Source organism: Narcine bancroftii, chromosome 4 (assembly GCF_036971445.1).
Source record: "Narcine bancroftii isolate sNarBan1 chromosome 4, sNarBan1.hap1, whole genome shotgun sequence".
NCBI classification, from domain to species: Eukaryota; Metazoa; Chordata; class Chondrichthyes; order Torpediniformes; family Narcinidae; genus Narcine; species Narcine bancroftii.
In genome coordinates, this window is record NC_091472.1 from 212660758 (window position 1) to 212678531 (window position 17774).

Here is a 17774-nt window from a genome sequence, read left to right on the forward strand (position 1 = left end):
ACAACCAACTGAAAAATCTGTGATTAGTAAGGGATTGCTTAAGGTGGGATGTGGGTGGAAAGAAAAAGTTTGAAAACCACTGTTTTAATCGTATCTAATTGAGTCATTATGTGCACGGTTTCATAACTCCAAAGGACAATTTTTCTCAAGCAAAATATTTCAGTAACAATTGGGTCTAGAGCAGTTCTCAATCTTCTTTCCCCCACTCACATACCACCAATCACAGGGATTACTTAAGGTGGAATGTGAATTTAGAGGAACAGTCTGAAAGCTACTGCTTTAAAATATCTGAGAGCTAGTTAAGCAATCCAAGGCTCGATGCAACACAAATAAAACAATATTACTTCAACATGGATATTAAAAGATAAAATAAACACAAGCAATTAGGAAATAACCAACACTGGCAAATTTAAACTCTGAGAAGGCAGAAAAATTCCCCCAATCTGTTCAAGTGCTTACATTCCATGAAACAACAATGTTAGACTTAAGAAGTCATTAATTTATTCCACATTGCTTTAAAACAGATCAAACTTTTAAATGTTTAAAATTTACCTTGCTCAACTGAAAATGCATTACATAATATATGCCATACATTCCAGGAAGCTGACAGATTCACTCCATGCCAGTGCTAGGATGTTTGGAGCATACTTAAATCTAATAAATGAAAGATTAAGGTTTGGAGAATGATAAATACAGTGCTGAAAATAATCTACATGGGGGATTCCTTTCATAATTGCCACAAGTAATTCCTACTACACAGGATGGGCATGATAAAGGTTAATGTTCCATTATTGTCATGTAATACTACGTTTGGAATGTAACATACATGAAATTCTTTAACTTTTTAGAGAGTCATCACTTTGTCCAGCACCCCTCACAGAAACCTACAGCAAGCAGCCAGACAATATCCCCTCCAAGTATTGACCAGTCCTGTGCCTGCTTAGCTTGGAGGGGAAACTACCCAGAGACACCAGGCACAAATTCGGGTATAATCAAAAGGTTTGCAAAGATTACTTCCAAGTTCAACCCCAGGATCTGAAATGAATGGGTTTATTTTCAAATGTACTGAGATACAATGAAAAATTTTGTGCTATCCAAACAAATCAACCCATACTTAACTACAAATGAGGAAGAGCTCGGGAAAACATTCAGATATGCTGTGTCAGTCTGCACACTATTCAAGAAATAGAGAAGTGTCCAATCAATAAGAAAAATATACCAATTTTTTTTGTCAAAATACCGCAACTGGAAATAATCAGTTACTTCTTCCTGATCTGTCAGCAACCTGTTGTCCACAGTCTGTTAATTGGGTGTAATTGAACGACACGGGCTCATGGGCCAGAAGGGCCTGTTACCATGCTGTATGTCTAAAATTTAAATTCGAATGTTTAAAGCATTTGCTATTTGTTTTTAAATCTCAAAGAATTTACATTTTGAACAGTCACCAAATGACCAGCAGATCAATCATTTTAGGTCTACTTTTTTTGTTTAATTTAGAGATAAATTAAACAGACCCTTCTGGCCCAGGACCCCCAAGTATATCCATGTGACCAATTAACCCATTAACCCCTTTTGAACGTGGGAGGATGTTGGAGTACCCAGAGGAAACTCACGTAGTCAAGGGGTGAACATACCTTTCAGGTAGCAGCGGATGTGAGCCCAGATCGCGAGCTCTTTAACAGCATTGCACCATTGAACATTGATTTTCAAAGACTGACTGCCATATTTGCTTTCAGAAGAATACTGACTCAACCTTAACTCAGGGAGAACAAAGATATAAATTTGGATGTAAATGAAATAAAAAGTATTTCATTACTTACCCTGTGGATCTTTACCTTATAAAGTTATGATCCGCTCAAACTGATGAGTGTCTGATTGATCAATGCCTTTCATTATATGTCTCTTGGATCATTTATTCAAAAAATACTTTTGAGATTTGATGTAGAATTTTAGCATGATTGGGAAAAGCAGTTAACTTTACACGCAGTCCCGAAAACTTTTCATCGAGGGCACCAATTCATAGAATAAGGCAATTACATTTTATTAAATCTTGCAATTACCAACAAAATAGAAAGCAATCCAGAAAGGGGTTTGGCCAATAACTGTTCAAAATCTCTTCACATTGGCCATCTTGGTTGGACATTGGACAATCAAGGGACAATTAGAATCTCATTCAGAAATTTAAATGGGACACCAACAAATGACTGCAGACTGGTATCACACATCTCCAAGCCTGCATAACATTAATTGTGGAAAGTGGAAGATTTTCTCACCCTCTCAGGTTGTGCAAGTTACTGGAGAATTTATTTTCTCAGCTCCAAAAGATTGCTCTTTGACTGTTGAAAACCAAGCTGAAAGCTCAAATGGCATGAGCAGGAGATACCCGACATATTGTTCCATTTCTTCAATACTGGTTGAAAAATAAATATTCACGTATATATTAATTCCAAGATATTTGGGCAGCATGCTTAGCATAGAGGTTTGCGCAACACCATTTCAGTGCCAGTGACCTGGGCTTGAATCTGGTACTGTCTGTAAGGAGTTTGTATGTTCTCTCCATGTCTGCATGGGTTTTCTACCATCCTTCAAAACTTGGTGGGGGTTGGAGGTTAATTAGGTTAGGGCCAGTGCCCCTCACAGGGCCTGTTTCTGTGCTGCATCTCCAAATTTTAAAAAAACTAATATGATTTCTGGCTAATTAAGTACTTTTGAACTGCTTGGTGTACAAAACATTGTAGCTAATTAACTCAGAGCAACTAATAACTCTGAAAAAGTTTGAAAAAGTGGGTAGCTCAGTGTCACTTAACAGAGTTTAATAACTTCTGTGGAAAGACAGTTGAAAGCGATATGGAGATAATTAATAAGAGAACACTAATCTTTTTCAAGTTATCAAATCTATTTTATCATCATTTCTTTTACCTATACCAAATATTCAAAATTCTTCATTTCTAATATTCTACCTATTCTTTTAAGAGAAAAAATAAATCACATCCACAATGTTACAATCTATCTAACTAGATGCCATCTACCTTGAAGTAGAAGGTATCCCAAACATGGTTGAACTGGAAGGACGCACGGTCTTCGAGGCTGGCAGAGCAGCAGCAGCAATGGGCAAAAGAGGGGGTAGTTTATGCATCGACGTGAATCAGTCATGGTGCACTAATCACTACTGATACTTATTGCTCTGTGGATCTGGAATAACTGATTGTTAAGTGTAGACCTTTTCATCAGCCACGAGAGTCTACATGTATCATTGTTGTCACAGCTTTTGTACCACCGCACGCTATAGAGCTAAAGTAGCCATTAAAGACCTCAGTGCCGCTATCAGCAAGCTGCAAACATTGCATCCAGACGGAGTCTTTGTTGCTGGGGACTTTAATCATTGCAATCTGCTTACCATGCTTCCAAGATTTTACCAAAATGTATCATGCACCATAAGGGAAAAATAAAACCTTATATCAAGTTTATACAAATGTGGCTGATGCTTACAAAGGCACTACCCCACCTGTGACAGTCCAACCATCTTTCATTGATTCTGTTCCCCCAAGTATAGTTCAGTCATTAAATGTGTGAAACACACAATGAGGACTATTAAGATCTGGCTTGAGGGTGCTGATTCTGTTCTTCATCAACAATTCCAGCACACAGACTGAAGTGTGTTTGCTGCCCAAGCTACCACAGACATTAATATTTATGTTTTATTACATATAGCTAATGTTTTTTCCCCATCAGCAATTGTCACACTTATCTTCCAGAATGACCATTCACATAGGAATGACCAAAACTCCAAATGTCTGTTTAGACAGAATAATGGAAGTGAGGTAATTAAGGAGGCGGGACTTGCAACACCACTGCAGCGATGTTGACCTTGACATCTGACGTACAGTGCTACAGCAGCAATGATGAGTGTGATGTAAATCGTGTGTCATCCGTTGTTCACAGAATGTCTGCAGTTTACTAGGGGTCGAGGTGGTAAAATATTGGAACAGGAATGACTCCTTATTCCTGTTCCAAGCTTTTTACACAGACTGCATTCCGGAAAAATGACAATAATTTCCTGGAATGCAGTGGCTGTGTTTAAAAAAAATCAACGTATACCAACTCTGTCCTCGAGTACATCAACTCGATAGAGTTGACATCACAATAACAAATTAAAAATGTTTCCCGTTCAAAAACCAAGACAGAGATTGAGCCTTCAGATCTGGAGACCAGATGACTTACAGCTCAGTCAGAGCCAACATGAGGAGGACTCTCGCAGTCTAAACACACATACAAAGGATTGAGAAGAATTTCAACTCCTCAGACCCCAGGCCCATGTGGTATGACAGAAAGATCATTACAGACTGCAAATCACCTAGCACTGTGCCCCCTTCCAGCTGTGCTTCCCTCAATTACCTCTACACTCATTTTAATCGAGGGAAAAAGGTCACCCTCAAAGCAGATCTTCCACCTGGTGAACTGCCTCTCTCAGATGTTTCCATAACCCTGAATCTACAGAAGGCAGCTGATCCAAATGGTATACATGGCAACGTGTTCAGAGTCTGTTCAGATAGTTGTCCAGGATCTTAACAGATATTTTCAATCTGTCCCTAGCCCAGGCAGTTGTCCCCACAAGCTTCAAGGTTGTCACCATCATGCCAGTCCCGAAGCGTACCACCGCCACGTGTCCAGTTGCACTCACCCCCATTATTGCAAAATGCTTTGAGAGACTGGTTCTATTATATTCGATATCCTGTTTGCTCTTCACCCTGGACTCCCATCAATTTGCCTTTTGCACCAACAGGTCGACCAACAATGCCAGGGCACTTCACTCTGCCCTGACCCACTTGGATAGCCCCAACTCTTATGTCAGAATGCTGTTCATTAACTTTAGTTTGGCATTCAATACTGTGATTCCCTCCAAGCTGATCGCCAAACTTCGCCAGCTTATAATCAGCTCATTCCTCTGCAATTGGACCTTGGACTTCTTGACTAACAAACCCCAATATGTTAAGTTAGACAAACTCTCCTCCTCCATTCTCACCCTGAGCACCGGCATTCCTCAGGGTTGTGTGCTGAGTTCTCTTCTGTACCCTCTTTTCACCCCCTTACAACTATGTTCCTGTACATGGTCCTAACTGCTGACAACACCACAATGGCTGGCCTGATCAGAGGGGATGATGAGATGGCCTACAGGAATGAAGTCCAGCACCTGGCCTCATGGTGTGCTGACAATAACCTGGCCCTTAACACCAAGGAGATCATTGTGGACTTTAGGTATGCTGGGAGCCACATTCATACCCCTATTTACCTCAATGGAGTTCTAATGGAAAGTAAACCAAGATTCAAATGGTGTCCACATTTCTGATGATCTCACCTGCCCCCTGAACTCCTCCATCCTGATTAAAAAAGCACAACAGTGCCTTTATTTGATGCAGAGCATGAAGAAAGTTCCCCTCTTGTCTAAGGATACTGATGGATTTTTACCACTGTACCATAGAGAACACACTCACCTACAGCACCTCAGTGTCGGATGGCAACTGTCCCAAATCGTACTGTAAAGCAGACAAGCAGGTGGTGAAAACTGCTCTGCAGATTATCTGCACCCAATTGCTCACCATTGAGAACATTTATCAGAAACGCTGCCTGGGCAAGGCAAAAAGCATTATCAAGGATGCATCTCACCCTATCTATGGATTTTTTAACTCTCCTTCCATCTGGTAGGCACTACAGGAGCCTCCACTCACAAAACACAGGCTCAGGAAGAGCTTCTTTCCAGATGTTGTGACTCTGCTGAACCTATATCACAGGGCTGATCAGTATTGTACCCATATTGTACTGTCAGTATTTTTAGATTTGTTTGTTTGCTGGAACACTTGCCTTGATTCAATTACTTGTAAATAGCACTATTTTTTGTATTTAGGTTTAGATGTTAATTGTATTTCATTGGCACAATGACATTAACGTTGAATCTAAGGAATTTGATATCTATGGTTTATTACATGCAATTCAAGTACTAAAAAAAGTATTCAATCCACCATCATGTTAATCAAATTCTTGTTCAAGATGAGAATATGAATATGTTGCTTGAGAAGATCTTTCTTGAATTCAGAAATAGGTCTTATTTAAATGACCGATTTGCATTGACTTTATGTAGCTCTTTCATTTTGTTTTCAAAATATGAATTGCACTTCAACTTCTAGTTAAAAAAGTTCTGGGCAGAGTTCCCTTTCATTACTGAAATTGTGGAATTACACTTATTTTTCAGTGTCTTTTAGATATACTGTAGATTATTTGACCACTGTAAATCACCTCTGGATAAATGGTGGGGGAAATGGGGAGGGAGAATGTTGATGGTAATGTGAGAAATCAAAATAGTGTTAGTCTTAGAATACGTGTGAATAGGAGCTTGATGGTCAATGTGAACTCTGTGGATTGAAGGCCTGTTTATTTCTTTGACAATTTTACTTTACAAGATAAACTAAAGAGCATCACAACATTGGCTTTTTAAAAAAGTCATATGAAGTTTAGATCAACATTTCAGAAGCCAATGAAACTCCCTTGAATACCATCTTAGTTTGTGGAAATAGAAGCACATTCATAGAATATCCTGATAATCAAATTATTTTCCTCATCCACTTTAGACAACCTCTCTTCTGTTTACCATGTGCACTTCATAAACTATTTTAAATGTTTACTGTGGAAAATACAACAGCTGTTCCTGAGTCAATCCACCAATTAAACTTCCTTTTGTGCATGTAATTATCTTAATAAAACAACCAATGTTTTACCATGTCAAAAATTGCACAGAATAAACAAAAGGACTGCTCAAATTCTGATATTAACCTATGTTACATCTTAGCATCCACGCTTACAAAATAGAATGTGATGTACCTTAATTTGTAGATTATCCAGATGCCCCGATTTTCGAATTGCTCAGAACCCAAAGTTAACAGTTGATTTGTGATTACATAATTGGGTTTGCTTCAGAAGGCAAAATTTAGGCTGCACAAGTGCACTACTGAGGAGGAATGCTCTATTGTCAGAGATGTTCTCTTTCCAGAGTCTTCAAAGGCCGAATCTCTCCTTTCAAAAAATCCATTCCAGTACAATAATCTTTCAGTAAAAATATAATTTTTTTTAAATAAATGGACCATAAAATGACTTGTACAGCAAGATAACTTTTGCACTAGTTGTTGATATTTCCTAACAGTAGGTTGAGACACAAACCAAGAACACATTTAACTTACCACATTGCATCAAACATGGTTCTTACTCCCCACTCTCCCAGATAACTGTCAAACTGGACTGGCCCACCCATCCCTCACATCTTCCATGCTGTCAGATTACCCTCTATACTTCTATTGCACAACTGTTCTGCCAACACTAATGGACCACATCTCCACTCCCAATGCCTCAACACGGTACCATGGCACACGGTACTGTGCAAAGTTTAGCTTTGTAGGCTTTTCAAAATATAACTTGTACATCAGAGTTTATGTTAAAATTTACATCCCAGTGATACAATTTAAGGCAAAAAATAAACACTTTGGTATCCTGGCTAATATTTATCTCAATGTTACAATAACAGATTCCCTATTAATTATCACACTGATGTTTGAGTCTCCCATGCAAAAATTGGCTGGCACTACAACAATAATTACCCCTCAGCTAAAATATTTAATTGTCTGTTAACTACATGAAGCATTTGTAAAGCCTTAACATGTCAAAGTCCCCCAAGGCATTTAGCTACATAGGGAAATTTAGAACATTTGACCAAAAACTTTTGATTTAAAGATGTTTTGTGTTTTAGAGGAGGAAACTGGGACAGAAAGAGAAGGGTTAGGGAGGGAAAGGTAAAGTAAAAATTGGGAATCAAAGGTCTGGAAGAGGAGGAATATTGATCACACTGGAAAATATTACTGAGAAAGGAAGGAATGTCAAGGAATTTTAAGAGGGGAGAGAATTTTAAGATTGATATACTTGTGTTAGTGATTAGAACAAATGGAACATGAATGGCAATATTTTGGGCATGTGGCGAGGGAAGTTGCCCAAGGGTTTACTGTCATCAAAATCAGTTGTAAAAGTATGGATAAAGAATCAAGGTGGGCTGAGTTTAGCGGTGGTGGGACAAACCAAAGAAAACTGGAGTCGATGATTATAACCAAATAATAGCAAACTCCAAAATTGAATCCAATGAAATTTCTAATCCTGGTCAAGATGGTGAGGTACAGCTGTGTGCTTTGAGGTTATATATAATAGTCCTGTAATTTTGAATGTGATTGATTTAGTATAGATTAAAATGCAATTTATAAACATAATCCTCTTTGCTTCCTCCTCCTGTTCAAAATGCAAGGGAGAAATAATGTGCTTATTTTTAGAGCCCACCATACTTTTTGCCCAGATCCTCAAAATGAAAATATAAAATTAATTTAAAAAGTCATTCATTACAGATCATCCCCAATAATACAACAGTTTCTAGTCTTACAGACAGCTCGAAGTTAATTTTGTCCACAAGTTGAACAATACACAAAAATAAATAAACTCAGTATGGTAACCATACCTCCATGGTATTATAATGAATGGCATCAAACCACATAAAACTGACAAGAACAATTACTAAAAGTTGAAAAGAAATTAGTTCTGCTGGTAGGAACAAACGCTTTTACCTACGGATAATGTTTATTGTCATATACATAATACATAATTCTTATTTCCTCCAGTTGTATAGGTACTTCATAAAAATATATATTAAGCTGGAAAATACAAAAGATAGTTAATAAATATTCAGTTCTCAAAGTGTAAGAAAAAATGTGGCATTACAACAGTGCAGGGTGTTGGAGTGCAACAAAGGAAGGTTCAAGAGCTTGATAGGTGTCGGAAAGAAACTGTTCTTGAACCTAGATGAGCTGGTCTTCAGGCTTCTGTACCTTTTCCCAAATATAGCAATGAGAAGAGGCTGTGACTGAGGTGATGGGAGTCCTTTATGATGTTGGCTGCCTCTTGAGACAGTGCCTCGGATAGATATCTTCAAATGATAGAAGGTCAGACCTGATGGACAAGGCTATATTTGCTACCCTCTGTAGCCTTTTGCATCCAACCAAGCTGTGATGCATCCAGACAACATATTTTCCATTGTGCACCTGTCAAAGTTCTGAAGTATTCCAATGACATGCCAAAACTCCTCAGACCTCAGAGAGGCTTTGGTGTGCCTTCTACATGGTTGCCTTAATATATTGGCTCCAGGTGAGGTCTTCAGATAATATGGACTCTCAGGAATATGAAGATACTTATCCTCTCCATGTCTATTCCATCAATGCAGATTACATTATGGGAGCTTGCTCACATTTACAGGTATCTGCAAGATGCCTTTGTAACCTGGGATGGCCTGTATGCATAATTTGAATAAGTTGCAACTTCCAAACCAGATTTTTCTACTGTGATTAATCATAACAGGATTTGTAAACAATGTACTGGTGTTTTCTGAATACAGAAAAGCAATTAATAGGTCTGATAAACAGAAGTATATTAGGTCCAGTTTAAATACTCTTCAGATACTGCCAAATACAAAAATATTTCCTATTCACAAACCTCATTTCCTGAAGTCGTTATTTGGTAACCATTTCTCATTAATATTGGTATGTTATGATAGATTACACAATGCAGTTAGCATGACCCCCTCCCAAACAGGATAAAAATCGCAATTAGTTTCATATAGGCAGAAAGACACAAGGATAGCAAGACAAAGGAGACACAAGGATGGATAATTAAATTTTAAACTTTTAAATTTAGACATACAACATAGTAACAAGTCTGTGCCGCCCAATTTACACCCAATTAATCTACAATGCCTGGTATATTTCGAACAGTGGGAGGAAACGGGAGCCCCCAGGGAAAACCCACGCAGACACGGGGAGAACGTACCTCCTTACAGCGCGGGATTCGAACCCTAGTCCCAATTGCTGGCGTTGCACCAACCATTACACCATCATGCCACCCTACCTGTTAATCTTAAAGAGATAAGTGGTGTATGGTAGATACACATTATGGATTTAAAGGAACACATTTATTTAATATATTCAGGGCTCAATGAGGACAACAGCATTTGACACCTGAGAGGATAAGAGGTGCAAGATTCTGAATGTGTAGCTTTATGCAGATCAGAGATGGAAAGTCAACCACAAGAGCAGTGAAATTATTAAACCTGGAAGTGACAAATGGGATTGTTTTCCTTCAAGCAACAGGCCATTCAGTTCCATGCTTGCTCCACCAATCAATAAGATTGTGACTGATCTTTTTCCTTAGCACTACTTTACTGCAATAGATAAATTTTATGATAGTAGGCCTTTTCAAACTGCTGTATAAAACAGGGTTAACTGGGCAATTACCCAGGTAGCACCCCAGTTATGAGGCAGTTAGAAAGGGTCAGACCTGGTCAACCACATCAGAATCCAACCGGGTCCCTCAGAGGTAGTCAGGGAACCTAGTTAAACTTACCTCGGCCATGTCTACAGGAAATTGGAAAATAAAAATGGCCGACCCACTTATTCCAATTATGTCAGTGCTTGCATGCATGTGTCACTGGGCAGCCAAAATCCGAACATCCAGCAATACTTCTAGAAAGAACATGACACATCATTCCGGGGGCAGGATCCCCCTTAAATCACTGGGTTGGTGATTTAATGGGTAGACCCCTCTGCAATTTAAAAGGTGCTTCCAACACCCTTGCTCCAGTAATTGCACCTGGATCCCAGGAGGGCTATCCAGGTGCTGGAGTTCAAACAAGGCTAATATCCTCAGCAACTGAGACTCCAGTTATCCTGGACATGGAATTCAAAATATATACCATCCTCTGGGTGAATAGATTTATTGTCTCTCTCTCTAACCTTTATTTTGAGACTGTGAACCCTTAGCCCCCCAATTTGACACAACTTGAACATGAGAAACTTCAGCTTGTCGAGCCCCTTAAGAATTTTATATATTTCAATGGTACAGATAACAACAAGGGAAGATACCTTTGGGAGTGGACAGAAGCCAAAGTGCTAGAAACAAGTGAGAAATTGAGGCTGGAAATTCAATGGCTTAAGGAAAGAAAGAAAACCTTAAGCTCGTCAGGATTTTCAATGTAGCTAATGTTCAGATGAAGGAAATTCTGAATTATGCACTCAATTGAGAAAGAAGGTCCTAACAACAAGCAGAGTGCAGAGAAATGAAAAGGTGGAGAAGTGATTCAACTGGAATTCACAATTTTAGTGTGTAGGCATGTGACATGTTAAAAAGTGTCACAGATGAGAGTGTATGGAGTGTGCAAATATGAATAAAAGAAAAAAAAATTTATATACCCAAGTAGTAATCCACCCCATCACAATATGACAAAGGGAAAATAAAGTCAAGAAGCAGTCAACAACATTAAGATAGTGTCTTGGAGGCCAGAAGTGCTTCGTGGTTACTTGGGAGTTAGACTCTCATTTGGGCATCACGTGTTGGAATATGGAAATGCAGAGCTGTGTTCCCTTGGAGAAAATTACTAAGGAAAAAATTAAACTTTTCTTAAAATCTGGCAACCCTACCATAGATGCAGTCCCCTGCGCTTCACTGCTTCCCCCTCCAACCTCTTTTGACCTTCCTCTTTTGGGGGGTGGGGTCCATTCCAATCAGGACAAGTCAAGATGAATGTAAGAGACCTGGACTGGCATTAAGCTCCAGCAGACCCTGTGGTTAATGTTTATTTTTCTCTTAATTTGTTATTTGTCCTCAGTCAGTAGCATCTTGTTTCTTACATTAAAGAAGCTTTTTTTTGTCTTTTCATGCAAGTCTTATGTAAATTAATATTTTTTTTCCCTTTTAATTATTTTGTGTTGTGGGGAGGAAGATCAGACTCAGTAGAAATGTAAATATATTTGATGAATGTAATTGTTGCAGTGCGAATTATTGGACTGTCTGAGTTCAGAAAAATCATAAATATTCAAAAAAGATAGCATCTTGGAGGGGTGGGCAAAATCAAACTCAAAGAATCTGAACAATAAATGAAGTGGAAATGCTGAAACATTTAAATGTGAGAAAACAGTGTTGGACATAGTGGGCCCAGATAAATTAAGAAATGGGGGCATCAGCAAAACAACTGAAAGGAAGTTCAATCTTGCCCAAGGAGAAGACACTACCATTTGGCATGAGAAATTGTCCAGGTTATAGGATTAAAGGTGTTGGCCAAACTGAAAGTAAGCTGGAGAGGAAATAGGTAGATGGTTTTTAAAAAAAAAAATGCTTCTTTGAGTACATTTGTCAGACAAGTTCAGATGGACTCCTGAAAGAAATGGTGACAACAAAATCATGATAAACAGATACCAAACACAAGGCGAGTGAGTTCAGGCAAGCTCCCAATTAACTGTCAAACATCAATTTGCTGCATCCCCTTTTAAAATACCGATATACCTTCTGGTCAGGTCACTTGTCTGAGTCCTACCATGTAACCAGTACTATCTGTTGTATGGTCAGCGACTAAACCAGTTCCCCCACCAGGCTTTCCTGGTACAGAGGGTGGCTAGACAACCTGCACACCTATCAAGGACGGACAAACCCTCTCGTAGGGTCAACAACCATCTGGTAAACACGTGCTGTGAAGGGTGGAAAGGGCATCCCTTGCATCATTCACTGAAACAGAACATCCCCCGGCCTTCTTGAACCTCACCATGGCGCTGAATCCAGGAGGGGACATCGAGAGGGTGGGTCTGGACCTGTGCAACCCCCTACTCACCCTAAAATCCATCCGCGCACACACCGTTCCTTTCTGAGGAGTGAGGTATTCTCATATCAAACCCCACAAACTGACTGAAAGGAACCATCATCATCCTATGGGATGGAAACCCAGAAGAGACCGATAAAATGAATGGCTTATAATCCAGCTTCCAACCAAAACATAACAATGCTGCAGTAACTGCTACAAATGGGCCACCAAATACTCAAATCTAACTAACAGCATGCCAATACACAAAAGAAAAAACAAATTCATGATAAAGAGACTGTTTAATATGAGTAGCAATTTTTCCAAACGAAAAGGCCTTGTAGTCAGACATATTGATTTCAATAACAATTTCACAGGGTTAGTTTCACGTTAAAGTATTGAATGCTACCAGTGGAACAATGTTACTTCTATGGCTATCTAATCTTGGTTTATACCAAAAACATTTCTTTTAAACATTTTCAAGGTTCTTATAAAGCAAAAAAAATCAACCTTTTAACCCTTCGATTACTGCATAAAACATTGAACATAAACTGATACGAACTGAAAAAACTTACAACTAGTGATGCAGGTTCAATTTATAACTTTAAATCTGTACTGATACTGTAGCATCATCATAGAAATGGTAGCATCATTCATCATTATGGACAACGGGAGTTTGAAAATGGAAATAAGAGCCATTCAGAGTCCTCTATTAAACAAAATCATTGGCTGCTCTTCCAACAGCATATTACTGCCCTATCCCAGATTCCTTGCTTCTTCTCGTATCCAGAAATCTACTGAGTGCAATGAATTCGCCCTGGTGCAGAGAACTCCTCATGTCGCTCCTAAATGGGCGACTCGAATGGGCGGCAAGAGTGCGCTTCCTGCACGAACCAGTGACCAAGAACTTTTTTTCGTGTCTCGACCCTGGCCGCCTGCACTTTGCATTCGCCGCAACTCCGATGATTTTTTTTAATCCAGTAAAAGTAACCTCCAAGACCAAGCTCCTAGCCTGTCGACACGATTACACATGCCACTTGATTTCTGCACCGTTGCAGCCTTTCAAACCTCAAGAAATTAGAGGTTTTTCTTCTTTTAAAAAAATGCTTCTTTTGATGGGTTGATACCAGCACCACACAGGATATTCATCCACTCTCAAGTCGTGGCCTGGTACCTTTTATTTTTAAAGCAAAACAAGTATTTTTTTAATGCAATTTTTCGATCAGGGAAATTGATTCTAATTTTAAAAAAAACTATTTCAAGCTAAGCCTAGGTATTGCAAGTGAGAAAATGGCTGGTGGTTTACTTCAGACTTTTGGCGGTTAACTCCCTCCCTCCCCTGGAAGGGTGGATGGTGGGGGGGTTGTAATGTCCTTCTTGCTGTAAACACTGCAGGAGAACTGCCGCAGAGAGAGCCCTCCGTCTCTCCCCCTTCTCCTCAACCTTGCCTGGAAAGGCCTGTTCTACCGCAGCCGCCATTGTTCGGCGGCGAGGCGCCTGTTTCTCACAACCCCCGCCCGCCTTCTCTGTGGCGCCTCGGGGGGGGGGGGGGGAGGCCCCGTTCGTCTCTCTCTCTCTCTCTTACCGGTTTTATTTCCCCTCCGTGACGGCTCTCTCTCTGCTGCCACTGGACACTCACACCGAGACGTAAACACCGCGTCACTCGCTCCCTCGCCGAGCGAACGAACGAACGAGCCGGCCACTGGCTCGACGCACTGAGCAGCGCTCGCTCACCCGCCCGAAGGAGGGAGGGAGGGAGGAAGAGACGGACGAGCGATTGCGCCTGCGGGGCGGGGCGGCGCGCACGCCGATCTGCGCACGCGCGGCGCGGCCCGACTGCGACGACGGCGCGCGGTGAAGCGGGCGGCTCTAACGTGCGGAGAGGCCGCGTCAGGGAAAGGTGGTCTCTCAGCCATCTGTACCGGAAGGGGAAGGGTGGAAGTGAGCAGTGCGGGGTATGACCGTTGCGAGCAGGAGCGCGCTCCCAGCCTGCGAGGAACCGCTCTGCGCATGCGTGCGCGGCGCCTTCGGGTTGGGTAGCACGCCACGCTGGAGAAACTCAGCAGGTCAAGCAGTGTTCTTTTTAAAACAATACATAACCGGCGTTTCGGGCTCTAGGCCCTCATCAAGGTATGGAAAAATGTCGACAGGCGTCAGGGGTATTCACAAAGTGATCGGAGGAGAAGGGATCGCAGCAGTGATTGGGGGGGGGGGAAAGGGAGGGGGGGAAAGGGAGGGGGGGAAAGGGAGGGGGGGAAAGGGAGGGGGGGGCTGAACGGGAAAGGGGAGGAGATGGCTAGCAGAAACCAGAAATGTTGACGTTAATGCCATCTGGTTGGAGAGGGCCCAGACAGATAACCAATCTCTCCCCACCCCCGGGGACCTTCCCCTGTGGCTGCGGGTGTTGCAACACTTGACCCCACACCCCTCCCTCCCTTCTTCACCTATCACCTCCTGCCTTTGCAACCACTCCTCCCCCTCCCACTATTTTGTTCAGATGCCTGTCTACATTTTTTATTACCTTGATGAAGGGCTCAAGCCTGAAATATCGGTTATGCATTTTTACCTTTGCTGTATAAAAAAACACAGTTTGACTTGCTGAGTTCCTCCAGCATTGTGTGCTTTTAGTTCAACCACAGTGTCTATAGATTTTCATGTTTTACTTTGGTCCTCTGTGCTGGTCTACCAACATGCACATCTGCAAACCTTCATTTTGATTTGAGATACAGTGTCTTTGATGCTGTGGAATGTCCCAGAGGATTTCAGAGAAGTGGTGTATGTTGATTTCAATTTAGTTGAGTGAAAGAAATGTTAATTATGCTCCTTGGGTTGCCTCTGTCAGAACATGGCAGTCTTGTACCACAAGTCTCCCAAACTACCAACTCTCCCAAAAGTCCTGATTATTGTTGCAGTTACACATCTCTCAAATTTGAATATATTCACCACTTCATTCTGACAAAGTTGACTCCACAGCCTTAAGCCGTTAATGATCTGATGGAGAAACTCAGTGGGTCAAGCAACATCAATGAGAAAAATAGAATGGTCAACAATTCCTGTGAAACTCATTGTCCTCCCCCCTCCCCACACACACACACACACACACACACACACACACACACACATGCCATCTGGCTAGTTGAGTACCTCCAGAAAATTATGTTCAACTTTAGATTCCAGCATCTGCTCTGTTTCTCAAATTACTAGTTTTTTCAAAAAAAAACCAAAAATGAAATATATCTTCCTGGACAGTCTAGTCTAGACGCTATGTGACCTGATGAGTTCCTCCAGCATTTTTGTGTTTTTACTACAATCACAGAGTCTGCAGACTTTTGTATTTCATCTCAAATTATTAACCCTTTTCATAAGATTCCTCAAATTGTGCAATTCTTCCTTCCTCCAGCATCGCCCCCCCCTTCCTTTCTGTTATTAGCATCTATCTCAGCCTCTGCTGCATCCCTGTCACCTCTCAGCTCCTTTCTCTTGTTTCCTCTCCCACCTGTGAGTCTGCTCCTCACTCTACTCATTCATTTGAGTGTTTGCCTGATTTTTGACAAACCTGAAGAAGGGCTCAGGGCCAAAACATTGACTGCCTATTGCTTTCCATCATGGCTGTGTGACCTGCTAAATTCCTTCAGCATTTTTATGTATTGCACTGAGCAAGCAAATATCTTGCTGTCAATTCAATCAATCTTTTTCAGGAGTTTGTATATCTTAATATTTTAAATTTCAAAACATTATTTGTAATGATATATGTGGAACTACAATTACATGTTTTTTTTAATTTTATTGCACTATCCAATCATTACATGCTCTTACAATGTTTCGATGCTTTCTCAAAGAAGGGACACAAACTAATCTTCATCTCTTCTCGTTGGACTTGGTCCAATCATACTAGAAATTCATTTAGTGAATTTGCACTGTCTGCAAAACACCAGACTAGATTTTGCAAATAATCCAAATGAGTTTTCATCAAAAATCTAATTTCAGCTTTTCCATTTTAGTTTTTTTGCTCCAACCCCCTTTAATTAAAGGCCAATATTGCCAACTTAACCACTTGTTGTCCATCTACCATGCACAACTGACTCCACAACTGGTGAATGTCGGGAGCGGTACATTGTTTAGGGAGAACTTGTATAAAGAGGAGTGGAGCAGAGCCAGGACTTGGCATCTGGTGGGTGTCATGAGCTGTACTTTATTTCAGGAGTGTTTAAAATGCAAGCAGACCAGCGATTGGTAGGAGTGGAAAGTTGGAGGCTGTGGCACGAGTGGCTTCGGCGAACAGAGTCTGAGAATGTGGTGTAGGTAAGGTCAGATAAGATCTTTTCATAGTGACAGAGTTGGTAATAGGTAGCTTGGGCAGTGGAATGCTCCAATTGCAGGATGTTGAAAAGCTGGGACAGCACATGTCCCTGCAAGAGGTGCATCCAGATGCAGCTCCTTACAGACTGTTAGGGAACTGGAGCTGGATGAACAGAGTGGATGATAGACAAAAGCTGTAAGGAGACAGTCACATCTAAGAAGCAAGGGGTGGGTAACTGGATAAAAATTAGGAGAGGGAAGGGGAATTAGGAGAGGGAGGGCAGTCAATGAAGAGCACCCCTATGGCCTTTCCCTCAACAAGTAAACCCCTTTGGATTCTGCTGGGGGGAACTATCTGGGCCAGGCAGCAGCCAGACCAATATCACTGTAGTCTTCTTTGAGCTTTAGAAGGGAAGGGTGAAGTCAGGCAGAGCAATAGGCATAGGAGTATCGATAGAGGAACAGATCTGAGATCCTGCATCAGCAAAAGAGACTCCAGGATAGTGTGTCCCCCAGGTGCTCAGGTCAGTCCCAGGGTTTGATCTACTAAGCACAAGCCACAGCAGACAGGTCTCTGGCATGGAATCAATCCTTGTGGCTAAGAAGGGATGGGAGGAGAAGAGGTGAACTGTGGTGATAGAGGATTCCATAGTTAGTGGGGGGGTAGATTAGAGGTTCTATGAAAGAGATCAAGTGTGTTGCCTCCCTAGGGGAAGGGTCTGAGATATCGAATTCATGGCATTCTCAGGTGGAAGGATGAAAAGCCAGATGTAGT

At 41.0% G+C, this 17774-nt stretch overlaps 1 protein-coding gene across 2 annotated transcripts in view; it reads right to left on the reverse strand.

The window, feature by feature from the left end:
* The window catches only part of creb1b (cAMP responsive element binding protein 1b), a 128761-nt gene extending 114292 nt beyond the window's left edge, over window positions 1-14469 (reverse strand). Inside the window, exons 1-2 of one of the 2 annotated variants that reach the window (XM_069933899.1) lie at window positions 14286-14372; window positions 13276-13874 (exon numbers count right to left, since the gene is read on the reverse strand). The gene's annotated coding sequence lies outside the window, so the exon portion shown is untranslated. Of the gene's footprint in view, window positions 1-13275; window positions 13875-14285 lie in introns of both variants that reach the window. The other variant, XM_069933903.1, reaches the window with a different exon arrangement.
* Window positions 14470-17774: the final 3305 nt, after the last annotated feature.